Source organism: Anomaloglossus baeobatrachus, chromosome 2, assembly GCF_048569485.1.
Source record: "Anomaloglossus baeobatrachus isolate aAnoBae1 chromosome 2, aAnoBae1.hap1, whole genome shotgun sequence".
Lineage (NCBI taxonomy): Eukaryota > Metazoa > Chordata > Amphibia > Anura > Aromobatidae > Anomaloglossus > Anomaloglossus baeobatrachus.
The window spans coordinates 358,985,037-359,012,700 of NC_134354.1; the positions used below are offsets into that span (position 1 = coordinate 358,985,037).

General features: G+C 37.3%; 13 non-coding genes across 13 annotated transcripts; all 13 read left to right on the plus strand.

Annotated features, from left to right (window-relative positions):
- Positions 1 to 4,488: 4,488 nt before the first annotated feature.
- Positions 4,489 to 4,561, plus strand: TRNAV-AAC (transfer RNA valine (anticodon AAC)). The gene has a single exon. It is a non-coding gene; the product is annotated as a tRNA-Val (tRNA).
- Positions 4,562 to 6,216: 1,655 nt separating this feature from the next.
- On the plus strand, positions 6,217 to 6,289 carry TRNAV-AAC (transfer RNA valine (anticodon AAC)). The gene has a single exon. It is a non-coding gene; the product is annotated as a tRNA-Val (tRNA).
- Positions 6,290 to 6,955: 666 nt separating this feature from the next.
- TRNAD-AUC (transfer RNA aspartic acid (anticodon AUC)) lies at positions 6,956 to 7,028 on the plus strand. Its single transcript has one exon. It is a non-coding gene; the product is annotated as a tRNA-Asp (tRNA).
- Positions 7,029 to 7,946: 918 nt separating this feature from the next.
- TRNAV-UAC (transfer RNA valine (anticodon UAC)) lies at positions 7,947 to 8,019 on the plus strand. Its single transcript has one exon. It is a non-coding gene; the product is annotated as a tRNA-Val (tRNA).
- Positions 8,020 to 8,195: 176 nt separating this feature from the next.
- On the plus strand, positions 8,196 to 8,268 carry TRNAV-CAC (transfer RNA valine (anticodon CAC)). The gene has a single exon. It is a non-coding gene; the product is annotated as a tRNA-Val (tRNA).
- Positions 8,269 to 8,684: 416 nt separating this feature from the next.
- On the plus strand, positions 8,685 to 8,757 carry TRNAV-AAC (transfer RNA valine (anticodon AAC)). The gene has a single exon. It is a non-coding gene; the product is annotated as a tRNA-Val (tRNA).
- Positions 8,758 to 9,423: 666 nt separating this feature from the next.
- On the plus strand, positions 9,424 to 9,496 carry TRNAV-AAC (transfer RNA valine (anticodon AAC)). Its single transcript has one exon. It is a non-coding gene; the product is annotated as a tRNA-Val (tRNA).
- Positions 9,497 to 11,882: 2,386 nt separating this feature from the next.
- On the plus strand, positions 11,883 to 11,955 carry TRNAV-UAC (transfer RNA valine (anticodon UAC)). The gene has a single exon. It is a non-coding gene; the product is annotated as a tRNA-Val (tRNA).
- Positions 11,956 to 13,609: 1,654 nt separating this feature from the next.
- TRNAV-UAC (transfer RNA valine (anticodon UAC)) lies at positions 13,610 to 13,682 on the plus strand. The gene has a single exon. It is a non-coding gene; the product is annotated as a tRNA-Val (tRNA).
- Positions 13,683 to 13,856: 174 nt separating this feature from the next.
- On the plus strand, positions 13,857 to 13,929 carry TRNAV-CAC (transfer RNA valine (anticodon CAC)). The gene has a single exon. It is a non-coding gene; the product is annotated as a tRNA-Val (tRNA).
- A 665-nt stretch (positions 13,930 to 14,594) lies between these two features.
- On the plus strand, positions 14,595 to 14,667 carry TRNAL-CAA (transfer RNA leucine (anticodon CAA)). Its single transcript has one exon. It is a non-coding gene; the product is annotated as a tRNA-Leu (tRNA).
- A 7,431-nt stretch (positions 14,668 to 22,098) lies between these two features.
- On the plus strand, positions 22,099 to 22,171 carry TRNAV-AAC (transfer RNA valine (anticodon AAC)). Its single transcript has one exon. It is a non-coding gene; the product is annotated as a tRNA-Val (tRNA).
- A 4,042-nt stretch (positions 22,172 to 26,213) lies between these two features.
- TRNAV-AAC (transfer RNA valine (anticodon AAC)) lies at positions 26,214 to 26,286 on the plus strand. The gene has a single exon. It is a non-coding gene; the product is annotated as a tRNA-Val (tRNA).
- The last annotated feature ends 1,378 nt before the right edge of the window (positions 26,287 to 27,664 follow it).

A 27,664-nucleotide genomic window follows, 5' to 3' on the forward strand; every position in this document is an offset into this window, starting at 1 on the left:
TTCTTAATACGGACCAATAAAGAGTGATTTTGCATTACTATCCGCTGTGACTTACTGACTTAGTCTGGGAGATTTAGAGTGCCGAGGCTACTCACTAATTTTATCTATTATTACCTCTGAGCACCTATATACCAGTGAGCAGAGCTTCCTCTACAGTAGTTCTCCTGATTAGGCATGCCCTTACCTCATGAGCAGGGCATTGCAGCTTTGGTAGCAACCATTACGACATGGACTCTGCTGCTGTGGACCCGGGGAGAGTGAGTGCAGATTCATTGCACCCACACTCCTCACATGAAGGGTCCGCACTCCTAGAAAATGGGGGATACGTTCCCTGAGTGTCTCCCCCCCATATTCTAGACGGTCCAGAGTCGTCGTGGGACCCCTTTATTTTTTTTCTTACAATAAATTGGTGAAAGAGGAAATGTTTTGGGGACTGTTTTTTCAAATAAATTTCTTTTGTCGATTTTTTTTTTTTGTTAGTACTGACAGTTTATGATGTTGGGTATCTAATAGACGCCATAACATCACAAACTGCTGGGCTTGATCTCAGGTGACTTTACAGCTAGTATCATCCCGATTTATTACCCCGTTTGCCACTGCACCAGGGCACGGGATGAGCTGGGGTGAAGCGCCAGGATTGGCGCATCTAGTGGATGCGCCACATCTGGGGTGCCTGCGGCCTGCTATTTTTAGGCTGTGAAGGCCCAATAACTATGTACCTTCCCACCCTGAGAATACCAGACCACAGCTGTCCGCTTTACCTTGGCTGGTGATCCAATTTGGGGGGGACCCTACTTTTATTGTGTAATTATTAATATTTATAAAATAATTATAAAAAAGAGCCTGAGGGGACCTCCACATTGGATCCCCAACCACGGTAAAGCTGCCAGCTGTGGTTTTCAGGCTACAGCCATCTGCTTTACCCTAGCTGGCTATCAAAAATGGGGGGACCCAACGTCATTTTTTTTGTTTAACTATTTTTTAAATAGAAAAAATTAATGGGCTTCCCTGTATTTTGATTGCCAACCAAGGTAACGGCAGGCAGACTGGGGTGGCAACCCATAGCTGTCTGCTTTATCTGCGCTGAGAATCAAAAATACCGCGGAGCGCTACGTCATTTTTTTAAAGATTTATTTTTACAGCACTGTAATGTCCAGCAATCAAAATACAGGGAAGCCCATTTTGTTTTTAGTTATTTAAATAAATAATTAAAAAAAATATATATGGGCTCCCGCTGCATTTTTTGTATTTCTAGGTAAGGGTAATCCAAGCAGCTACTGGCTGCTAACCCCCACTGCTTGGTGTTACCTTCACTGGCAATGGAAAATCCAGGGAAGCATTTTTTATTTTTTTTGCCAAAAAACTACAAAAAAAGGATGTGAGCTTCGCCATATTTTTGTATGCTAGCCAGGTATAGCAGGCAGGTGCTGGAAGAGTTGGATACAGCGCCAGAAGATGGCGCTTCTATGAAAATGCCATTTTCTGAGGCGGCTGCAGACTGCAATTCGCAGCAGTGGGGCCCAGAAAGCTCAGGCCAACCTGTGCTGCGGATTCCAATCCCCAGCTGCCTAGTTGTACCTGGCTGGACACAAAAATGGGGTGAAGCCTACGTCATTTGTTTTCTAATTATTTAATGAAATTCATGAAATAATAAAAAAAGGGCTTCCCTTTATTTTTGGTTCCCAGCCGGGTACAAATAGGCAACTGGGGGTTGGGGGCAGCCGTACCTGCCTGCTGTACCTGGCTAGCATACAAAAATATGGCGAAGCCCACATAATTTTTTCAGGGGGCAAAAAACTTCTGCATACAGTCCTGGATGGAGTATGCTGATCCTTGTAATTCTGCAGCTGCTGTGTGTCTGTATGGAGAAGAGCAGACAGCAGCTGCAGAACTACAAGGCTCAGCATACTCCATCCAGGACTGTATGCAGAATTTTTTTGCCCACCAAAAAAATGACGTGGGCTTCGCCATATTTTTGTATGCTAGCCAGGTACAGCAGGCACCCACGGGCTGCCTCCAACCCCCAGTTGCCTATTTGTACCCGGCTGGGAACCAAAAATATAGGGAAGCCCGTTTTTTTTAATTATTTCACTTATTTCATGAAATAATTAAAAAACAAATGACGTGGGCTTCGCCCCATTTTTTATGTCCAGCCGGGTACAACTAGGCAGCTGGGGATTGGAATCCGCAGCACAGGTTAGCCCGAGGTTTCTGGGCGCCTCTGCTGCGAATTTCAGTCCGCAGCCGTCCCAGAAAATGGCGCTCTCATAGAAGCGCCATCATCTGGCGCTGTATCCAACTCTTCCAACAGCCCTGAAGCCGGGTGGCTTGTTGGGTAATCATGAGTTAATACTGGCTTTGTTTTACTAGCCAGAATTAAGCCAGAGATTCTTAATGTCAAGCACGTTTGACCCGGCCATTAAGAATCTCCAATAAAGGGTTAAAAAAACACCACACAGAGAAAAAAATACTTTAATAGAAATAAATACACAGACACATTAGAGACTCCATCTTTATTACCCCCTGTCAGCCCTCCACGATCCTGCTCTTCTGTCTTCTTTCTTTCTAGTGTAGTAGTAGTGACGATTGTAGTGAGGATGAGGTTCACCAGCTCATCACTTGGGGCTGAGGAACCTCATCCTCACTACAATCCTCACTAGTGTAGTAGTAGTGACGATTGTAGTGAGGATGAGTTTACCCAGCTCATCACTTGGGGCTGAGGAACCTCATCCTCACTACAATCCTCACTAGTGTAGTAGTAGTGACGATTGTAGTGAGGATGAGTTTACCCAGCTCATCACTTGGGGCTGAGGAACCTCATCCTCACTACAATCATCACTAGTGTAGTAGTAGTGACGATTGTAGTGAGGATGAGTTTACCCAGCTCATCACTTGGGGCTGAGGAACCTCATCCTCACTACAATCATCACTAGTGTAGTAGTAGTGACGATTGTAGTGAGGATGAGTTTACCCAGCTCATCACTTGGGGCTGAGGAACCTCATCCTCACTACAATCCTCACTAGTGTAGTAGTAGTGACGATTGTAGTGAGGATGAGTTTACCCAGCTCATCACTTGGGGCTGAGGAACCTCATCCTCACTACAATCCTCACTACAATCGGGAAGCAGCGTGCAGCCTTCACTCGGTGAGTGATCAGTGCTGGCTGTCAGCGGTAACAGCGGTAACGCTGACAGACGCGTTACCATAGCAACGGTGCTCTCGGAGCCGCGGTTAGCGGTGACGTCACCACTAACTGCGTTGCTATGGCAACGGTGATCTCCGTTAATGACCGGCTATGTCAGCCGGTCCCCAACGGAATGGGGAGTCGACCGTGTGCTAGAGCATGTCGCCGGTACACGGCGATACACATATGTGCACCGTATACCGGAGAGATGCACTCGCAGGTCCTACATGACGCGTCATAGTCATGTGACCAGTCTGTAGCCAATGAGATAATAGCTACGTGACTGGTCACATGGCTATTTTGACGTCATGATAGGTCCTGCATCTCTGCTGGCAGTGCTGGTCACGGGGAGGATTCAGCGATCATCGGATGGAATAGCGGCAGGAGACAGAGTACAGGAGGGATCGCGGGGACCGGTAAGTGTTATGGCAATGTTTATTAACTGTTTGTGTACATTTATAATGCATTTTTATGTGTTTGTGATTGCCTCCCATTATAGCCTATTGGTTCGAGTTCGGTTCGTCGAACGTTCGACGAACCGAACTCGAACGGGACCCCCGTTCGGCGAATCGACTCGAGCCGAACCGCGACCGGTTCGCTCATCTCTAGTCCTGGGTTCAATCCCCAGTGAAACCAATCTGTTCTTAGTGTTGAAATAATACGCTATCCAACTTTAATATATGAAGTTCTCGGCTTTGTTGCCGAATGACGAGATGTTTTGGCTTCCATCACAAACAGAACTACAAATTATTTTTTTTTTTTCCCCTGGCGGTCAAAACTCGTCTCTAAATGCCATTACTTTGCAGGATTTCACAGGTTTCATAGTGGAGTCGTCATCACGTCTACTTCACACGCAGAAGGTCCTGGGTTCAATCCCCAGTAAAAACAAGCCGTTTTTGCTGTTGAAGTAATTTGCTATCAACCTGTAACATATGAAATTCTTTGTTTTGTTGCCAACTGATAATATATTTTGGCTTCCATCACCAAGAGAACTACGATTTTGGGTTTCTTTTTTATTGACCATTTTAGCAGAAAACATAATCCCATATTATAAAAATCCTATTTGTTTCAAAATATATAGTTCCCATAAATACAAAAGCAAAAGACCAAACTATGGAGAAAAAAGTAACACATTCAATATAAACTTCAATTTAAGCAAAATCCCTTTGTAGAAATAAAACTGGTAAAATATGTAATAATAATTGTAAATGTTTCATTAACCAAAAATACTTTCCTTCAGCAATAAAAAGGCCCCGTCAGTCACAATTCTGCTCTGCTAGCCAATACACAGTAACTTTTCATCAGGTTTCATAGTGTAGTGGTCATCACGTCTGTTTAACACGCAGAAGGTCCTGGGTTCAATCCCCAGTGAAACCAATCTGTTCTTAGTGTTGAAATAATACGCTATCCAACTACAATATATGAAGTTCTCGGCTTTGTTGCCGAATGACGGGATGTTTTGGCTTCCATCACAAACAGAACTACAAATTATTTTTTTTTTTTCCCCTGGCGGTCAAAACTCGTCTCTAAATGCCATTACTTTGCAGGATTTCACAGGTTTCATAGTGGAGTCGTCATCACGTCTACTTCACACGCAGAAGGTCCTGGGTTCAATCCCCAGTAAAAACAAGCCGTTTTTGCTGTTCAAGTAATTTGCTATCAACCTGTAACATATGAAATTCTTTGTTTTGTTGCCAACTGATAATATATTTTGGCTTTCATCACCAAGAGAACTACGATTTTGGGTTTCTTTTTTATTGACCATTTTAGCAGAAAACATAATCCCATATTATAAAAATCCTATTTGTTTCAAAATATATAGTTCCTTTAAATACAGAAGCAAACAACTAAACTATGTGGAAAAAAGTAACACATTCAATGTAAACTTCCTTTTAAGCAAAATCCCTTTGTAGGAATAAAACTGGTAAAATATGTAATAAAAATTGTGAATGTTTCATTAACCAAAAATACTTTCCTTCAGCAATAAAAAGGCCCCGTCAGTCACAATTCTGCTCTGCTAGCCAATACACAGTAACTTTCCATCAGGTTTCATAGAGTAGTGGTCATCACGTCTGCTTAACACGCAGAAGGTCCTGCGTTCAATCCCCAGTAAAACCAATCTGTTCTTGGTGTTGAAATAATGCTCAATTAAACTACAATATATGAAGTTCTTGGTTTTGTTGCCGAATGATGGGATGTTTTGGCTTCCATCCCCAACAGAGCTACGAATTTGTTTTTTTTTTCCCTGGCGGTCAAAACTCGTCTCTAATTGCCATTACTTTGCAGGCTTTCAAAGGTTTCATAGTGTAGTGGAAATCACGTCTTCTTTACACGCAGAAGGTCCTGGGTTTAATCCCCAGTGAAACCCATGTGTTCTTGGTGTTGAAAAAATCACCTATCAACCTGCAGTATATAAAATTCTTGGCTTTGTTGCTGAATAACGGGATGTTTTAGCTTCCATCACCAACAGAGCTACGAATTTGTTTTTTCCCCCTGGCGGTCAAAACTCGTTTCAAATTGCCATTACTTTGCAGGATTTCGAAGGTTTCATAGTGTAGTGGTCATCACATTTGCTTCACATGCAGAAGGTCCTGGGTTCAATCCCCAGTGAAACCAATCTGTTTTTGGTGTTGAAGTAATTTCCTATCGACTTGTAATATGTGAAATTCTTGGTTTCGTTGCCAAATGACAATACATTTTGGCTTCCATCACAAAGAGAACTACGATTTTGGGTTTCTTTTTTATTGACCATTTTAGCAGAAAACATAATCCCATATTATAAAAATCCTATTTGTTTCAAAATATATAGTTCCCATAAATACAAAAGCAAAAGACCAAACTATGGAGAAAAAAGTAACACATTCAATATAAACATCAATTTAAGCAAAATCCCTTTGTAGGAATAAAACTGGTAAAATATGTAATAATAATTGTAAATGTTTCATTAACCAAAAATACTTTCCTTCAGCAATAAAAAGGCCCCGTCAGTCACAATTCTGCTCTGCTAGCCAATACACAGTAACTTTTCGTCAGGTTTCATAGTGTAGTGGTCATCACGTCTGCTTAACACGCAGAAGGTCCTGGGTTCAATCCCCAGTGAAACCAATCAGTTCTTAGTGTTGAAATAATACGCAATCCAACTACAATATATGAAGTTCTCGGCTTTGTTGACGGATGATGGGATGTTTTGGCTTCCATCACCAACAGAGCTACAAATTATTTATTTTTTCCCCTGACGGTCAAAACTCGTCTCTAAATGTCATTACTTTGCAGGATTTCACAGGTTTCATAGTGGAGTCGTCATCACGTCTACTTCACACGCAGAAGGTCCTGGGTTCAATCCCCAGTAAAAACAAGCCGTTTTCGCTGTTGAAGTAATTTGCTATCAACCTGTAACATATGAAATTCTTTGTTTTGTTGCCAACTGATAATATATTTTGGCTTCCATCACCAAGAGAACTACGATTTTGGGTTTCTTTTTTATTGACCATTTTAGCAGAAAACATAATCCCATATTATAAAAATCTTATTTGTTTCAAAATATATAGTTCCCATAAATACAAAAGCAAAAGACCAAACTATGGAGAAAAAAGTAACACATTCAATATAAACTTCAATTTAAGCAAAATCCCTTTGTAGGAATAAAACTGGTAAAATATGTAATAATAATTGTAAATGTTTCATTAACCAAAAATACTTTCCTTCAGCAATAAAAAGGCCCCGTCAGTCACAATTCTGCTCTGCTAGCCAATACACAGTAACTTTTCGTCAGGTTTCATAGTGTAGTGGGCATCACGTCTGCATATCACGCAGAAGGTCCTGGGTTCAATCGCCAGTGAAACCAATCTGTTCTTAGTGTTGAAATAATACGCTATCCAACTACAATATATGAAGTTCTCGGCTTTGTTGCCGAATGACGGGATGTTTTGGCTTCCATCACAAACAGAACTACAAATTATTTTTTTTTTTCCCCTGGCGGTCAAAACTCGTCTCTAAATGCCATTACTTTGCAGGATTTCACAGGTTTCATAGTGGAGTCGTCATCACGTCTACTTCACACGCAGAAGGTCCTGGGTTCAATCCCCAGTAAAAACAAGCCGTTTTCGCTGTTCAAGTAATTTGCTATCAACCTGTAACACATGAAATTTTATGTTTTGTTGCCAACTGATAATAAATTTTGGCTTCCATCACCAAGAGAACTACGATTTTGGGTTTCTTTTTTATTGACCATTTTAGCAGAAAACATAATCCCATATTATAAAAATCCTATTTGTTTCAAAATATATAGTTCCTTTAAATACAGAAGCAAACAACTAAACTATGTGGAAAAAAGTGACACATTCAATGTAAACTTCCTTTTAAGCAAAATCCCTTTGTAGGAATAAAACTGGTAAAATATGTAATAAAAATTGTGAATGTTTCATTAACCAAAAATACTTTCCTTCAGCAATAAAAAGGCCCCGTCAGTCACAATTCTGCTCTGCTAGCCAATACACAGTAACTTTCCATCAGGTTTCATAGAGTAGTGGTCATCACGTCTGCTTAACACGCAGAAGGTCCTGCGTTCAATCCCCAGTAAAACCAATCTGTTCTTGGTGTTGAAATAATACTCAATTAAACTACAATATATGAAGTTCTTGGCTTTGTTGCCGAATGATGGGATGTTTTGGCTTCCATCCCCAACAGAGCTACGAATTTGTTTGTTTTTTTCCCTGGCGGTCAAAACTCGTCCCTAATTGCCATTACTTTGCAGGCTTTCAAAGGTTTCATAGTGTAGTGGAAATCACGTCTGCTTTACACGCAGAAGGTCCTGGGTTCAATCCCCAGTGAAACCCATGTGTTCTTGGTGTTGAAATAATCCCCTATCAACCTGCAGTATATAAAATTCTTGGCTTTGTTGCTGAATAACGGGATGTTTTAGCTTCCATCACCAACAGAGCTACGAATTTGTTTTTTTCCCCCTGGCGGTCAAAACTCGTTTCAAATTGCCATTACTTTGCAGGATTTCAAAGGTTTCATAGTGTAGTGGTCATCACATCTGCTTCACACGCAGAAGGTCCTGGGTTCAATCCCCAGTGAAACCAATCTGTTTTTGGTGTTGAAGTAATTTCCTATCGACTTGTAATATGTGAAATTCTTGGTTTCGTTGCCAAATGACAATACATTTTGGCTTCCATCACAAAGAGAACTACGATTTTGGGTTTCTTTTTTATTGACCATTTTAGCAGAAAACATAATCCCATATTATAAAAATCCTATTTGTTTCAAAATATATAGTTCCCATAAATACAAAAGCAAAAGACCAAACTATGGAGAAAAAAGTAACACATTCAATATAAACATCAATTTAAGCAAAATCCCTTTGTAGGAATAAAACTGGTAAAATATGTAATAATAATTGTAAATGTTTCATTAACCAAAAATACTTTCCTTCAGCAATAAAAAGGCCCCGTCAGTCACAATTCTGCTCTGCTAGCCAATACACAGTAACTTTTCGTCAGGTTTCATAGTGTAGTGGTCATCACGTCTGCTTAACACGCAGAAGGTCCTGGGTTCAATCCCCAGTGAAACCAGTCAGTTCTTAGTGTTGAAATAATACGCAATCCAACTACAATATATGAAGTTCTCGGCTTTGTTGACGGATGACGGGATGTTTTGGCTTCCATCACCAACAGAGCTACAAATTATTTATTTTTTCCCCTGACGGTCAAAACTCGTCTCTAAATGTCATTACTTTGCAGGATTTCACAGGTTTCATAGTGGAGTCGTCATCACGTCTACTTCACAGGCAGAAGGTCCTGGGTTCAATCCCCAGTAAAAACAAGCCGTTTTCGCTGTTGAAGTAATTTGCTATCAACCTGTAACATATGAAATTCTTTGTTTTGTTGCCAACTGATAATATATTTTGGCTTCCATCACCAAGAGAACTACGATTTTGTGTTTCTTTTTTATTGACCATTTTAGCAGAAAACATAATCCCATATTATAAAAATCCTATTTGTTTCAAAATATATAGTTCCCATAAATACAAAAGCAAAAGACCGAACTATGGAGAAAAAAGTAACACATTCAATATAAACATCAATTTAAGCAAAATCCCTTTGTAGGAATAAAACTGGTAAAATATGTAATAATAATTGTAAATGTTTCATTAACCAAAAATACTTTCCTTCAGCAATAAAAAGGCCCCGTCAGTCACAATTCTGCTCTGCTAGCCAATACACAGTAACTTTTCGTCAGGTTTCATAGTGTAGTGGTCATCACGTCTGCTTAACACGCAGAAGGTCCTGGGTTCAATCCCCAGTGAAACCAATCAGTTCTTAGTGTTGAAATAATACGCTATCCAACTACAATATATGAAGTTCTCGGCTTTGTTGCCGAATGACGGGATGTTTTGGCTTCCATCACAAACAGAACTACAAATTATTTTTTTTTTTTTCCCCTGGCGTTCAAAACTCGTCTCTAAATGCCATTACTTTGCAGGATTCCACAGGTTTCATAGTGGAGTAGTCATCACGTCTACTTCACACGCAGAAGGTCCTGGGTTCAATCCCCAGTAAAAACAAGCCGTTTTCGCTGTTCAAGTAATTTGCTATCAACCTGTAACACATGAAATTCTATGTTTTGTTGCCAACTGATAATAAATTTTGGCTTCCATCACCAAGAGAACTACGATTTTGGGTTTCTTTTTTATTGACCATTTTAGCAGAAAACATAATCCCATATTATAAAAATCCTATTTGTTTCAAAATATATAGTTCCTTTAAATACAGAAGCAAACAACTAAACTATGTGGAAAAAAGTGACACATTCAATGTAAACTTCCTTTTAAGCAAAATCCCTTTGTAGGAATAAAACTGGTAAAATATGTAATAAAAATTGTGAATGTTTCATTAACCAAAAATACTTTCCTTCAGCAATAAAAAGGCCCCGTCAGTCACAATTCTGCTCTGCTAGCCAATACACAGTAACTTTCCATCAGGTTTCATAGAGTAGTGGTCATCAGGTCTGCTTAACACGCAGAAGGTCCTGGGTTCAATCCCCAGTGAAACCAATCAGTTCTTAGTGTTGAAATAATACGCAATCCAACTACAATATATGAAGTTGACGGATGACGGGATGTTTTGGCTTCCATCACCAACAGAGCTACAAATTATTTATTTTTTCCCCTGACGGTCAAAACTCGTCTCTAAATGTCATTACTTTGCAGGATTTCACAGGTTTCATAGTGGAGTCGTCATCACGTCTACTTCACACACAGAAGGTCCTGGGTTCAATCCCCAGTAAAAACAAGCCGTTCTCGCTGTTGAAGTAATTTGCTATCAACCTGTAACATATGAAATTCTTCGTTTTGTTGCCAACTGATAATATATTTTGGCTTCCATCACCAAGAGAACTACGATTTTGTGTTTCTTTTTTATTGACCATTTTAGCAGAAAACATAATCCCATATTATAAAAATCCTATTTGTTTCAAAATATATAGTTCCCATAAATACAAAAGCAAAAGACCAAACTATGGAGAAAAAAGTAACACATTCAATATAAACTTCAATTTAAGCAAAATCCCTTTGTAGGAATAAAACTGGTAAAATATGTAATAATAATTGTAAATGTTTCATTAACCAAAAATACTTTCCTTCAGCAATAAAAAGGCCCCGTCAGTCACAATTCTGCTCTGCTAGCCAATACACAGTAACTTTTCGTCAGGTTTCATAGTGTAGTGGTCATCACGTCTGCTTAACACGCAGAAGGTCCTGGGTTCAATCGCCAGTGATACCAATCTGTTCTTAGTGTTGAAATAATACGCTATCCAACTACAATATATGAAGTTCTCGGCTTTGTTGCCGAATGACGGGATGTTTTGGCTTCCATCACAAACAGAACTACAAATTATTTTTTTTTTTCCCCTGGCGGTCAAAACTCGTCTCTAAATGCCATTACTTTGCAGAATTTCACAGGTTTCATAGTGGAGTCGTCATCACGTCTACTTCACACGCAGAAGGTCCTGGGTTCAATCCCCAGTAAAAACAAGCCGTTTTCGCTGTTCAAGTAATTTGCTATCAACCTGTAACATATGAAATTCTATGTTTTGTTGCCAACTGATAATAAATTTTGGCTTCCATCACCAAGAGAACTACGATTTTGGGTTTCTTTTTTATTGACCATTTTAGCAGAAAACATAATCCCATATTATAAAAATCCTATTTGTTTCAAAATATAAAGTTCCTTTAAATACAGAAGCAAACAACTAAACTATGTGGAAAAAAGTGACACATTCAATGTAAACTTCCTTTTAAGCAAAATCCCTTTGTAGGAATAAAACTGGTAAAATATGTAATAAAAATTGTGAATGTTTCATTAACCAAAAATACTTTCCTTCAGCAATAAAAAGGCCCCGTCAGTCACAATTCTGCTCTGCTAGCCAATACACAGTAACTTTCCATCAGGTTTCATAGAGTAGTGGGCATCACGTCTGCTTAACACGCAGAAGGTCCTGCGTTCAATCCCCAGTAAAACCAATCTGTTCTTGGTGTTGAAATAATACTCAATTAAACTACAATATATGAAGTTCTTGGCTTTGTTGCCGAATGATGGGATGTTTTGGCTTCCATCCCAAACAGAGCTATGAATTTGTTTTTTTTTTCCCTGGCGGTCAAAACTCGTCTCTAATTGCCATTACTTTGCAGGCTTTCAAAGGTTTCATAGTGTAGTGGAAATCACGTCTGCCTTACACGCAGAAGGTCCTGGGTTCAATCCCCAGTGAAACCCATGTGTTCCTGTGTTTAAATAATACCCTATCAACCTGCAGTATATTAAGTTCTTGGCATTGTTGCCGAATAACTGGATGTTTTAGCTCCATCACCAACAGAGCTACGAATTTGTTTTTTTTCCCCTGGCGGTCAAAACTCGTCTCTAATTGCCATTACTTTGCAGGATTTCAAAGGTTTCATAGTGTTGTGGTCATCACGTCTGCTTCACACGCAGAAGGTCCTGGGTTCAATCCCCAGTGAAACCAATCTGTTTTTGGTGTTGAAGTAATTTCCTATCGACTTGTAATATGTGAAATTCTTGGTTTCGTTGCCAAATGACTATACATTTTGGCTTCCATCACAAAGAGAACTACGATTTTGGGTTAATTTTTTATTGACCATTTTAGCAGAAAACATAATCCCATATTATAAAAATCCTATTTGTTTCAAAATATATAGTTCCCATAAATACAAAAGCAAAAGACCAAACTATGGAGAAAAAAGTAACACATTCAATATAAACTTCAATTTAAGCAAAATCCCTTTGTAGGAATAAAACTGGTAAAATATGTAATAATAATTGTAAATGTTTCATTAACCAAAAATACTTTCCTTCAGCAATAAAAAGGCCCCGTCAGTCACAATTCTGCTCTGCTAGCCAATACACAGTAACTTTTCATCAGGTTTCATAGTGTAGTGGTCATCATGTCTGCTTAACACGCAGAAGGTTCTGGGTTCAATCCCCAGTGAAACCAATCTGTTCTTAGTGTTGAAATAATAAGCTATCCAACTCCAAAATATGAAGTTCTCGGCTTTGTTGCCGAATGACGGTATGTTTTGGCTTCCATCACAAACAGAACTACAAATTATTATTTTTTTTCCCCTGGCGGTCAAAACTCGTCTCTAAATGCCATTACTTTGCAGGATTTCACAGGTTTCATAGTGGAGTCGTCATCACGTCTACTTCACACGCAGAAGGACCTAGGTTCAATCCCTAGTAAAAACAAGCCATTTTCGCTGTTGAAGTAATTTGCTATCAACCTGTAACATATGAAATTCTTTGTTTTGTTGCCAACTGATAATATATTTTGGCTTCCATCACCAAGAGAACTACGATTTTGGGTTTCTTTTTTATTGACCATTTTAGCAGAAAACATAATCCCATATTATAAAAATCCTGTTTGTTTCAAAATATATAGTTCCTTTAAATACAAAAGCAAACAACTAAACTATGTGGAAAAAAGTAACACATTCAATGTAAACTTCCTTTTAAGCAAAATCCCTTTGTAGGAATAAAACTGGTAAAATATGTAATAAAAATTGTAAATGTTTCATTAACCAAAAATAATTTCCTTCAGCAATAAAAAGGCCCCGTCAGTCACAATTCTGCTCTGCTAGCCAATACACAGTAACTTTCCATCAGGTTACATAGAGTAGTGGTCATCACGTCTGCTTAACACGCAGAAGGTCCTGCGTTCAATCCCCAGTAAAACCAATCTGTTCTTGATGTTGAAATAATACTCAATTAAACTACAATATATGAAGTTCTTGGCTTTGTTGCCGAATGATGGGATGTTTTGGCTTCCATCCCAAACAGAGCTACGAATTTGTTTTTTTTTTTCCCTGGCGGTCAAAACTCGTCTCTAATTGCCATTACTTTGCAGGCTTTCAAAGGTTTCATAGTGTAGTGGAAATCACGTCTGCTTTACACGCAGAAGGTCCTGGGTTCAATCCCCAGTGAAACCCATGTGTTCTTGTGTTTAAATAATACCCTATCAACCTGCAGTATATAAAGTTCTTGGCTTTGTTGCCGAATAACTGGATGTTTTAGCTCCATCACCAACAGAGCTACGAATTTGTTTTTTTTCCCCTGGCGGTCAAAACTCGTCTCTAATTGCCATTACTTTGCAGGATTTCAAAGGTTTCATAGTGTAGTGGTCATCACGTCTGCTTCACACGCAGAAGGTCCTGGGTTCAATCCCCAGTGAAACCAATCTGTTTTGGTGTTGAAGTAATTTCCTATCGACTTGTAATATGTGAAATTCTTGGTTTCGTTGCCAAATGACAATACATTTTGGCTTCCATCACAAAGAGAACTACGATTTTGGGTTTCTTTTTTATTGAACATTTTAGCAGAAAACATAATCCCATATTATAAAAATCCTATTTGTTTTAAAATATATAGTTCCCATAAATACAAAAGCAAACGACTAAACTATGTAGAAAAAATAACACATTCAATGTAAACTTCAATTTAAGCAAAATCACTTTGTAGGAATAAAACTGGTAAAATATGTAATAATAATTGTAAATGTTTCATTAACCAAAAATACTTTCCTTCAGCAATAAAAAGGCCCCGTCAGTCACAATTCTGCTCTGCTAGCCAATACACAGTAACTTTTCGTCAGGTTTCATAGTGTAGTGGTCATCACGTCTGCTTAACACGCAGAAGGTCCTGGGTTCAATCGCCAGTGAAACCGATCTGTTCTTAGTGTTGAAATAATACGCTATCCAACTACAATATATGAAGTTCTCGGCTTTGTTGCCGAATGACGGAATGTTTTGGCTTCCATCACAAACAGAACTACAAATTATTTTTTTTTTTCCCCTGGCGGTCAAAACTCGTCTCTAAATGCCATTACTTTGCAGGATTTCACAGGTTTCATAGTGGAGTGGTCATCATGTCTACCTCAAACGCAGAAGGTCCTGGGTTCAATCCCCAGTAAAAACAAGCAATTTTCGCTGTTGAAGTAATTTTCTATCAACCTGTAACATATGAAATTCTTTGTTTTGTTGCCAACTGATAATATATTTTGGCTTCCATCACCAAGAGAACTACGATTTTGGGTTTCTTTTTTATTGACCATTTTAGCAGAAAACATAATCCCATATTATAAAAATCCTGTTTGTTTCAAAATATATAGTTCCTTTAAATACAAAAGCAAACAACTAAACTATGTGGAAAAAAGTAACACATTCAATGTAAACTTCCTTTTAAGCAAAATCCCTTTGTAGGAATAAAACTGGTAAAATATGTAATAAAAATTGTAAATGTTTCATTAACCAAAAATACTTTCCTTCAGCAATAAAAAGGCCCCGTCAGTCACAATTCTGCTCTGCTAGCCAATACACAGTAACTTTCCATCAGGTTTCATAGAATAGTGGTCATCACGTCTGCTTAACATGCAGAAGGTCCTGCGTTCAATCCCCAATAAAACCAATCTGTTCTTGGTGTTGAAATAATACTCAATTAAACTACAATATATGAAGTTCTTGGCTTTGTTGCCGAATGATGGGAAGTTTTGGCTTCCATCCCCAACAGAGCTACGAATTTGTTTTGTTTTTCCTGGCGGTCAAAACTCGTCTCTAATTGCCATTACTTTGCAGGCTTTCAAAGGTTTCATAGTCTTGTGGAAATCACGTCTGCTTTACACGCAGAAGGTCCTGGGTTCAATCTCCAGTGAAACCCATGTGTTCATGGTGTTGTAATAATTCCATATCAACCTGCAATATATAAAGTTCTTGGCTTTGTTGCAGAATAATGGGTTGTTTTAGCTTCCATCACCAACAGAGCTACGAATTTGTTTTTTTTCCACCTGGCGGTCAAAACTCGTCTCTAATTGCCATTACTTTGCAGGATTTCAAAGGTTTCATAGTGTAGTGGTCATCACGTCTACTTCACACGCAGAAGGTCCTGGGTTTGTTTCCTAGTGAAACCAATCTGTTTTTGGTGTTGAAGTAATTTCCTATCGACTTGTAATATGTGAAATTCTTGGTTTCGTTGCCAAATGACAATACATTTTGGCTTCCATCACAAAGAGAACTACGATTTTGGGTTTCTTTTTTATTGACCATTTTAGCAGAAAACATAATCCCATATTATAAAAATCCTATTTGTTTTAAAATATATAGTTCCCATAAATACAAAAGCAAACGACTAAACTATGTAGAAAAAAGTAACACATTCAATAAAAACTTCAATTTAAGCAAAATCCCTTTGTAGGAATAAAACTAGTAAAATATATAATAAAAATTGTAAATGTTTCATTAACCAAAAATACTTTCCTTCAGCAAGAAAAAGGCCCCGTCAGTCACAATTCTGCTCTGCTAGCCAATACACAGTAACTTTTCGTCAGGTTTCACAGTGTAGTGGTCATCACGTCTGCTTAACACGCAGAAGGTCCTGGCTTCAATCACCAGTGAAACCAATCTGTTCTTAGTGTTGAAATAATACGCTATCCAACTACAATATATGAAGTTCTAGGCTTTGTTGCCGAATGATGGTATGTTTTGGCTTCCATCACAAACAGAACTACAAATTATTTTTTTTCCCCTGGTGGTCAAAACTCGCCTCTAAATGCCATTACTTTGCAGGATTTCACAGCTTTCATAGTGGAGTGGTCATCACGTCTACTTCACACGCAGTAGGTCCTGGGTTCAATCACCAGTAAAAACAATTCGTTTTCGCTGTTGAAGTAATTTGCTATCAACCTGTAATATATGAAATTCTTGCTTTTGTTGCCAACTGATAATATATTTTGGCTTCCATCACCAAGAGAACTACGATTTTGGGTTTCTTTTTTATTGACCATTTTAGCAGAAAACATAATCCCATGTTATAAAAATCCTGTTTTTTTCAAAATATATAGTTCCCATAAATACAAAAGCAAAAGACCAAGCTATGGAGAAAAAAGTAACACATTCAATATAAACTTCAATTTAAGCAAATTCCCTTTGTAGGAATAAAACTGGTAAAATATGTAATAACAATTGTAAATGTTTCATTAACCAAAAATACTTTCCTTCAGCAATAAAAAGGCCCCGTCAGTCACAATTCTGCTCTGCTAGCCAATACACAGTAACTTTCCATCAGGTTTCATAGAGTAGTGGTCATCATGTCTGCTTAACACGCAGAAGGTCCTGCGTTCAATCCCCAGTGAAACCAATCTGTTCTTGGTGTTGAAATAATACCCAATTAAAATACAATATATGAAGTTCTTGGCTTTGTTGCCGAATGATGGGATGTTTTGGCTTCCATCACCAACAGAGCTACGAATTTGTTTTTTTTTTCCCTGGTGGTCAAAACTCGTCTCTAATTGCCATTACTTTGCAGGCTTTCAAAGGTTTCATAGTGTAGTGGAAATCACGTTTGCTTTACACGCAGAAGGCCCTTGGTTCAATCCCCAGCGAAACCCATGTGTTCTTGGTGTTGAAATAATATCCTATCAACCTGCAATCTATAAAGTTCTTGGCTTTGTTGCCGAATAATGGGATGTTTTAGCTTCCATCACCAACAGAGCTACAAATTTGTTTTTTTTCCCCTGGCGGTCAAAACTCGTCTGTAATTGCCATTACTTTGCAGGATTTCAAAGGTTTCATAGTGTAGTTTTCATCACGTCTGCTTCACACGCAGAAAGTCACTGGGTTCAATCCCCAGTAAAAACAAGCCGTTTTCGCTGTTGAATTAATATGCTATAAACCTGTAATATATGAAATTCTTGGTTTTGTTGCCAACTGATAATATATTTTGGCTTCCATCACCAAAAGAACTACGATTTTGGGTTTCTTTTTTATTGACCATTTTAGCAGAAAACATAATCCCATATTATAAAAATCCTGTTTGTTTCAAAATATATAGTTCCTTTAAATACAAAAGCAAACGACTAAACTATGTAGAAAAAAGTAACACATTCAATGTAAACTTCCATTTAAGCAAAATCCCTATGTAGGAATAAAACTGGTAAAATATGTAATAAAAATTGTAAATGTTTCATTAACCAAAAATACTTTCCTTCAGCAATAAAAAGGCCCGTCAGTCACAATTCTGCTCTGCTAGCCAATACACAGCAAAGTTCCATCAGGTTTCATAGAGTAGTGGTCATCACGTCTGCTTAACACGCAGAAGGTCCTCTGTTCAATCCCCAGTAAAACCAATCTGTTCTTGGTGTTGAAATAATACCCAATTAAACTACAATATATGAAGTTCTTGGCTTTGTTGCCGAATGATGGGATGTTTTGGCTTCCATCACCAACAGAGCTACGAATTTGTTTCTTTTTTCCCCTGGCAGTCAAAACTCGTCTCTAATTGCCATTACTTTGCAGGATTTCAAAGGTTTCATAGGGTGGTTTTTATCACGTCTGCTTCACACGCAGAAGGTCCTGGGTTCAATCCCCAGTGAAACCAATCTGTTTTGGTGTTGAAGTAATTTCCTATCGACTTGTAATATGTGAAATTCTTGGTTTCGTTGCCAAATGACAATACATTTTGGCTTCCATCACAAAGAGAACTACGATTTTGGGTTTCTTTTTTATTGAACATTTTAGCAGAAAACATAATCCCATATTATAAAAATCCTATTTGTTTTAAAATATATAGTTCCCATAAATACAAAAGCAAACGACTAAACTATGTAGAAAAAATAACACATTCAATGTAAACTTCAATTTAAGCAAAATCACTTTGTAGGAATAAAACTGGTAAAATATGTAATAATAATTGTAAATGTTTCATTAACCAAAAATACTTTCCTTCAGCAATAAAAAGGCCCCGTCAGTCACAATTCTGCTCTGCTAGCCAATACACAGTAACTTTTCGTCAGGTTTCATAGTGTAGTGGTCATCACGTCTGCTTAACACGCAGAAGGTCCTGGGTTCAATCGCCAGTGAAACCGATCTGTTCTTAGTGTTGAAATAATACGCTATCCAACTACAATATGTGAAGTTCTCGGCTTTGTTGCCGAATGACGGAATGTTTTGGCTTCCATCACAAACAGAACTACAAATTATTTTTTTTTTTCCCCTGGCGGTCAAAACTCGTCTCTAAATGCCATTACTTTGCAGGATTTCACAGGTTTCATAGTGGAGTCGTCATCACGTCTACTTCACACGCAGAAGGACCTGGGTTCAATCCCCAGTAAAAACAAGCCGTTTTCGCTGTTCAAGTAATTTGCTATCAACCTGTAACATATGAAATTTTATGTTTTGTTGCCAACTGATAATAAATTTTAGCTTCCATCACCAAGAGAACTACGATTTTGGGTTTCTTTTTTATTGACCATTTTAGCAGAAAACATAATCCCATATTATAAAAATCCTATTTGTTTCAAAATATAAAGTTCCTTTAAATACAGAAGCAAACAACTAAACTATGTGGAAAAAAGTGACACATTCAATGTAAACTTCCTTTTAAGCAAAATCCCTTTGTAGGAATAAAACTGGTAAAATATGTAATAAAAATTGTGAATGTTTCATTAACCAAAAATACTTTCCTTCAGCAATAAAAAGGCCCCGTCAGTCACAATTCTGCTCTGCTAGCCAATACACAGTAACTTTCCATCAGGTTTCATAGAGTAGTGGGCATCACGTCTGCTTAACACGCAGAAGGTCCTGCGTTCAATCCCCAGTAAAACCAATCTGTTCTTGGTGTTGAAATAATACTCAATTAAACTACAATATATGAAGTTCTTGGCTTTGTTGCCGAATGATGGGATGTTTTGGCTTCCATCCCCAACAGAGCTACGAATTTGTTTTTTTTTTCCCTGGCGGTCAAAACTCGTCTCTAATTGCCATTACTTTGCAGGCTTTCAAAGGTTTCATAGTGTAGTGGAAATCACATCTGCTTTACACGCTGAAGGTCCTGGGTTCAATCCCCAGTGAAACACATGTGTTCTTGGTGTTGAAATAATCCCCTATCAACCTGCAGTATATAAAATTCTTGGCTTTGTTGCTGAATAACGGGATGTTTTAGCTTCCATCACCAACAGAGCTACGAATTTGTTTTTTCCCCCTGGCGGTCAAAACTCGTTTCAAATTGCCATTACTTTGCAGGATATCAAAGGATTCATAGTGTAGTGGTCATCACATCTGCTTCACACGCAGAAGGTCCTGGGTTCAATCCCCAGTGAAACCAATCTGTTTTTTGTGTTGAAGTAATTTCCTATCGACTTGTAATATGTGAAATTCTTGGTTTCGTTGCCAAATGACAATACATTTTGGCTTCCATCACAAAGAGAACTACGATTTTGGGTTTCTTTTTTATTGACCATTTTAGCAGAAAACATAATCCCATGTTATAAAAATCCTATTTGTTTCAAAATATATAGTTCCTTTAAATACAGAAGCAAACAACTAAACTATGTGGAAAAAAGTAACACATTCAAGGTAAACTTCCTTTTAAGCAAAATCCGTTTGTAGGAATAAAACTGGTAAAATATGTAATAAAAATTGTAAATGTTTCATTAACCAAAAATACTTTCCTTCAGCAATAAAAAGGCCCCGTCAGTCACAATTCTGCTCTGCTAGCCAATACACAGGAACTTTCCATCAGGTTTCATAGAGTAGTGGTCATCACGTCTGCTTAACACGCAGAAGGTCCTGCGTTCAATCCCCAGTAAAACCAATCTGTTCTTGGTGTTGAAATAATACTCAATTAAACTACAATATATGAAGTTCTTGGCTTTGTTGCCGAATGATGGGAAGTAATTTGCTATCAACCTGTAACATATGAAATTCTTGGTTTTGTTGCCAGCTGATAATATATTTTGGCTTCCCTCACCAAGAGAACTACGATTTTGGGTTTCTTTTTTATTGACCATTTTTGCAGAAAACATAATCCCATATTATAAAAATCCTGTTTGTTTCAAAATATATAGTTCCTTTAAATTCAAAAGCAAACAACTAAACTATGTGGAAAAATGTAACACATTCAATGTAAACTTCCTTTTAAGCAAAATCCCTTTGTAGGAATAAAACTGGTAAAATATGTAATAAAAATTGTAAATGTTTCATTAACCAAAAATACTTTCCTTCAGCAATAAAAAGGCCCCGTCAGTCACAATTCTGCTCTGCTAGCCAATACACAGTAACTTATCGTCAGGTTTCATAGTGTAGTGGTCATCACGTCTGCTTAACACGCAGAAAGTCCAGAGTTCAATCCCTAGTGAAACCAATCTGTTCTTAGTGTTGAAATAATTCGCTATCCAACTACAATATATGAAGTTCTCGGCTTTGTTGCCGTATGACGGGATGTTTTGGCTTCCATCACAAACAGAACTACAAATTATTTTTTTTTTTCCCCTGGCGGTCAAAACTCGTCTCTAAATGCCATTACTTTGCAGGATTTCACAGGTTTCATAGTGGAGTCATCATCACGTCTACTTCACACGCAGAAGGTCCTGGGTTCAATCCCCAGTAAAAACAAGCCGTTTTCGCTGTTGAAGTAATTTGCTATCAACCTGTAACATATTAAATTCTTTGTTTTGTTGCCAACTGATAATATATTTTGGCTTTTATCACCAAGAGAAATACGATTTTGGGTTTCTTTTTTATTGACCATTTTAGCAGAAAACATAATCCCATATTATAAAAATCCTGTTTGTTTCAAAATATATAGTTCCTTTAAATACAAAAGCAAACAACTAAACTATGTGGAAAAAAGTAACACATTCAATGTAAATTTCCTTTTAAGCAAAATCCCTTTGTAGGAATAAAACTGGTAAAATATGTAATAAAAATTGTAAATGTTAAATTAACAAAAAATACTTTCCTTCAGCAATAAAAAGGCTCCGTCAGTCACAATTCTGCTCCACTAGCCAATACACAGTAAATTCTACCAGGTTTCATAGAGTAGTGGTCATCACGTCTGCTTAACACGCAGAAGGTCCTGTGTTCAATCCCCAGTAAAACCAATCTGTTCTTGGAGTTGAAATAATACTCAATTAAACTACAGTTTATGAAGTTCTTGGCTTTGTTGCCGAATGATGGGAAGTAATTTGCTATCAACCTGTAACATATGAAATTTTTCCTTTTGTTGCCAACTGATAATATATTTTGGCTTCCATCACAAAGAGAACTACGATTTTGGGTTTCTTTTTTATTGACCATTTTAGCAGAAAACATAATCCCATATTATAAAAATCCTGTTTGCTTCAAAATATATAGTTCCCATAAATACAAAAGCAAAAGACCAAACTATGGAGAAAAAAGTAACACATTCAATATAAACTTCAATTTAAGCAAAATCCCTTTGTAGGAATAAAACTGGTAAAATATGTAATAATAATTGTAAATGTTTCATTAACCAAAAATACTTTCCTTCAGCAATAAAAAGGCCCCGTCAGTCACAATTCTGCTCTGCTAGCCAATACACAGTAACTTTTTGTCAGGTTTCATAGTGTAGTGGTCATCACGTCTGCTTAACACGCAGAAGGTCCTGGGTTCAATCCCCAGTGAAACCAATCTATTCTTAGTGTTGAAATAATACGCTATCCAACTACAATATATGAAGTTCTCGGCTTTGTTGCCGTATGACGGGATGTTTTGGCTTCCATCACAAACAGAACTACAAATTATTATATTTTTTCCCTGGCGGTCAAAACTCGTCTCTAAATGCCATTACTTTGCAGGATTTCACAGGTTTCATAGTGGAGTCGTCATCACGTCTACTTCACACGCAGAAGGTCCTGGGTTCAATCCCCAGTAAAAACAAGCTGTTTTCGCTGTTGAAGTAATTTGCTATCAACCTGTAAGATATGAAATTCTTTGTTTTGTTGCCAACTGATAATATATTTTGGCTTGTATCACCAAGAGAACTACGATTTTGGGTTTCTTTGTTATTGACCATTTTAGCAGAAAACATAATACCATATTATAAAAATCCTGTTTGTTTCAAAATATATAGTTCCTTTAAATGCAAAAGCAAACAACTAAACTATTTGGAAAAAAGTAGCACATTCAATGTAAACTTCCTTTTAAGCAAAATCCCTTTGTAGGAATAAAACTGGTTAAATATGTAATAAAAATTGTAAATGTTTCATTAACCAAAAATACTTTCCTTCAGCAATAAAAAGGCCCCGTCAGTCACAATTCTGCTCTGCTAGCCAATACACAGTAGCTTTCCATCAGGTTTCATAGAGTAGTGGTCATCACGTCTGCTTAACACGCAGAAGGTCCTGCGTTCAATCCCCAGTAAAACCAATCTGTTCTTGGTGTTGAAATAATACTCAATTAAACTACAATATATGAAGTTCTTGGCTTTGATGCCGAATGATGGGATGTTTTAGCTTCCATCCCCAACAGAGCTACGAATTTGTTTTTTTTTTTTTCCTGGCGGTCAAAACTCGTCTCTAATTGCCATTACTTTGCAGGCTTTCAAAGGTTTCATAGTGTAGTGGAAATCACGTCTGCTTTACACGCTGAAGGTCCTGGGTTCAATCCCCAGTGAAACACATGTGTTATTGGTGTTGAAATAATCCCCTATCAACCTGCAGTATATAAAATTCTTGGCTTTGTTGCTGAATAACGGGATGTTTTAGCTTCCATCACCAACAGAGCTACGAATTTGTTTTTTCCCCCTGGCGGTCAAAACTCGTTTCAAATTGCCATTACTTTGCAGGATTTCAAAGGATTCATAGTGTAGTAATCATCACATCTGCTTCACACGCAGAAGGTCCTGGGTTCAATCCCCAGTGAAACCAATCTGTTTTTTGTGTTGAAGTAATTTCCTATCGACTTGTAATATGTGAAATTCTTGGTTTCGTTGCCAAATGACAATACATTTTGGCTTCCATCACAAAGAGAACTACGATTTTGGGTTTCTTTTTTATTGACCATTTTAGCAGAAAACATAATCCCATGTTATAAAAATCCTATTTGTTTCAAAATATATAGTTCCTTTAAATACAGAAGCAAACAACTAAACTATGTGGAAAAAAGTAACACATTCAATGTAAACTTCCTTTTAAGCAAAATCCGTTTGTAGGAATAAAACTGGTAAAATATGTAATAAAAATTGTAGATGTTTCATTAACCAAAAATACTTTCCTTCAGCAATAAAAAGGCCCCGTCAGTCACAATTCTGCTCTGCTAGCCAATACACAGTAACTTTTCATCAGGTTTCATAGAGTAGTGGTCATCACGTCTGCTTAACACGCAGAAGGTCCTGCGTTCAATCCCCAGTAAAACCAATCTGTTCTTGGTGTTGAAATAATACTCAATTAAACTACAATATATGAAGTTCTTGGCTTTGTTGCCGAATGATGGGAAGTAATTTGCTATCAACCTGTAACATATGAAATTCTTGGTTTTGTTGCCAGCTGATAATATATTTTGGCTTCCCTCACCAAGAGAACTACGATTTTGCGTTTCTTTTTTATTGACCATTTTTGCAGAAAACATAATCCCATATTATAAAAATCCTGTTTGTTTCAAAATATATAGTTCCTTTAAATTCAAAAGCAAACAACTAAACAATGTGGAAAAATGTAACACATTCAATGTAAACTTCCTTTTAAGCAAAATCCCTTTGTAGGAATAAAACTGGTAAAATATGTAATAAAAATTGTAAATGTTTCATTAACCAAAAATACTTTCCTTCAGCAATAAAAAGGCCCCGTCAGTCACAATTCTGCTCTGCTAGCCAATACACAGTAACTTTCCATCAGGTTTCATAGAGTAATGGTCATCACGTCTGCTTAACACGCAGAAGGTCCTGCGTTCAATCCCCAGTAAAACCAATCTGTTCTTGGTGTTGAAATAATACTCAATTAAACTACAATATATGAAGTTCTTGGCTTTGTTGCCGAATGATGGGAAGTAATTTGCTATCAACCTGTAACATATGAAATTCTTGATTTTGTTGCCAGCTGATAATATATTTTGGCTTCCCTCACCAAGAGAACTACGATTTTGCGTTTCTTTTTTTTTGACCATTTTTGCAGAAAACATAATCCCATATTATAAAAATCCTGTTTGTTTCAAAATATATAGTTCCTTTAAATTCAAAAGCAAACAACTAAACAATGTGGAAAAATGTAACACATTCAATGTAAACTTCCTTTTAAGCAAAATCCCTTTGTAGGAATAAAACTGGTAAAATATGTAATAAAAATTGTAAATGTTTCATTAACCAAAAATACTTTCCTTCAGCAATAAAAAGGCCCCGTCAGTCACAATTCTGCTCTGCTAGCCAATACACAGTAACTTATCGTCAGGTTTCATAGTGTAGTGGTCATCACGTCTGCTTAACACGCAGAAGGTCCTGAGTTCAATCCCTAGTGAAACCAATCTGTTCTTAGTGTTGAAATAATTCGCTATCCAACTACAATATATGAAGTTCTCGGCTTTGTTGCCGTATGACGGGATGTTTTGGCTTCCATCACAAACAGAACTACAAATTATTTTTTTTTTCCCCTGGCGGTCAAAACTCGTCTCTAAATGCCATTACTTTGCAGGATTTCACAGGTTTCATAGTGGAGTCGTCATCACGTCTACTTCACACGCAGAAGGTCCTGGGTTCAATCCCCAGTAAAAACAAGCCGTTTTCGCTGTTGAAGTAATTTGCTATCAACCTGTAACATATTAAATTCTTTGTTTTGTTGCCAACTGATAATATATTTTGGCTTTTATCACCAAGAGAAATACGATTTTGGGTTTCTTTTTTATTGACCATTTTAGCAGAAAACATAATCCCATATTATAAAAATCCTGTTTGTTTCAAAATATATAGTTCCTTTAAATACAAAAGCAAACAACTAAACTATGTGGAAAAAAGTAACACATTCAATGTAAATTTCCTTTTAAGCAAAATCCCTTTGTAGGAATAAAACTGGTAAAATATGTAATAAAAATTGTAAATGTTAAATTACCAAAAAATACTTTCCTTCAGCAATAAAAAGGCTCCGTCAGTCACAATTCTGCTCCGCTAGCCAATACACAGTAACTTTCTACCAGGTTTCATAGAGTAGTGGTCATCACGTCTGCTTAACACGCAGAAGGTCCTGTGTTCAATCCCCAGTAAAACCAATCTGTTCTTGGAGTTGAAATAATACGCAATTAAACTACAGTTTATGAAGTTCTTGGCTTTGTTGCCGAATGATGGGAAGTAATTTGCTATCAACCTGTAACATATGAAATTTCTTCCTTTTGTTGCCAACTGATAATATATTTTGGCTTCCATCACAAAGAGAACTACGATTTTGGGTTTCTTTTTTATTGACCATTTTAGCAGAAAACATAATCCCATATTATAAAAATCCTGTTTGCTTCAAAATATATAGTTCCCATAAATACAAAAGCAAAAGACCAAACTATGGAGAAAAAAGTAACACATTCAATATAAACTTCAATTTAAGCAAAATCCCTTTGTAGGAATAAAACTGGTAAAATATGTAATAATAATTGTAAATGTTTCATTAACCAAAAATACTTTCCTTCAGCAATAAAAAGGCCCCGTCAGTCACAATTCTGCTCTGCTAGCCAATACACAGTAACTTTTTGTCAGGTTTCATAGTGTAGTGGTCATCACGTCTGCTTAACACGCAGAAGGTCCTGGGTTCAATCCCCAGTGAAACCAATCTATTCTTAGTGTTGAAATAATGCGCTATCCAACTACAATATATGAAGTTCTCGGCTTTGTTGCCGTATGACGGGATGTTTTGGCTTCCATCACAAACAGAACTACAAATTATTATATTTTTTCCCTGGCGGTCAAAACTCGTCTCTAAATGCCATTACTTTGCAGGATTTCACAGGTTTCATAGTGGAGTCGTCATCACGTCTACTTCACACGCAGAAGGTCCTGGGTTCAATCCCCAGTAAAAACAAGCTGTTTTCGCTGTTGAAGTAATTTGCTATCAACCTGTAAGATATGAAATTCTTTGTTTTGTTGCCAACTGATAATATATTTTGGCTTGTATCACCAAGAGAACTACGATTTTGGGTTTCTTTGTTATTGACCATTTTAGCAGAAAACATAATACCATATTATAAAAATCCTGTTTGTTTCAAAATATATAGTTCCTTTAAATGCAAAAGCAAACAACTAAACTATTTGGAAAAAAGTAACACATTCAATGTAAACTTCCTTTTAAGCAAAATCCCTTTGTAGGAATAAAACTGGTTAAATATGTAATAAAAATTGTAAATGTTTCATTAACCAAAAATACTTTCCTTCAGCAATAAAAAGGCCCCGTCAGTCACAATTCTGCTCTGCTAGCCAATACACAGTAACTTTCCATCAGGTTTCATAGAGTAGTGGTCATCACGTCTGCTTAACACGCAGAAGGTCCTGCGTTCAATCCCCAGTAAAACCAATCTGTTCTTGGTGTTGAAATAATACTCAATTAAACTACAATCTATGAAGTTCTTGGCTTTGATGCCGAATGATGGGATGTTTTAGCTTCCATCCCCAACAGAGCTACGAATTTGTTTTTTTTTTTCCCTGGCGGTCAAAACTCGTCTCTAATTGCCATTACTTTGCAGGCTTTCAAAGGTTTCATAGTGTAGTGGAAATCACGTCTCCTTTACACGCAGAAGGTCCTGGGTTCAATCCCCAGTGAAACCCATGTGTTCTTGGTGTTGAAATAATACGCTATCTAACTACAATATTTGAAAATCTCGGCTTTGTTGCCGAATGACGGGATGTTTTGGCTTCCATCACAAACAGAACTACAAATTATTTTTTTTTTTCCCCTGGCGGTCAAAACTCGTCTCTAAATGCCATTACTTTGCAGGATTTCACAGGTTTCATAGTGGAGTCGTCATCACGTCTACTTCACACGCAGAAGGTCCTGGGTTCAATCCCCAGTAAAATCAAGCCGTTTTCACTGTTGAAGTAATTTGCTATCAACCTGTAACATATGAAATTCTTTGTTTTGTTGCCAACTGATAATATATTTTGGCATCCATCACCAAGAGAACTACGATTTTGGGTTTCTTTTTTATTGACCATT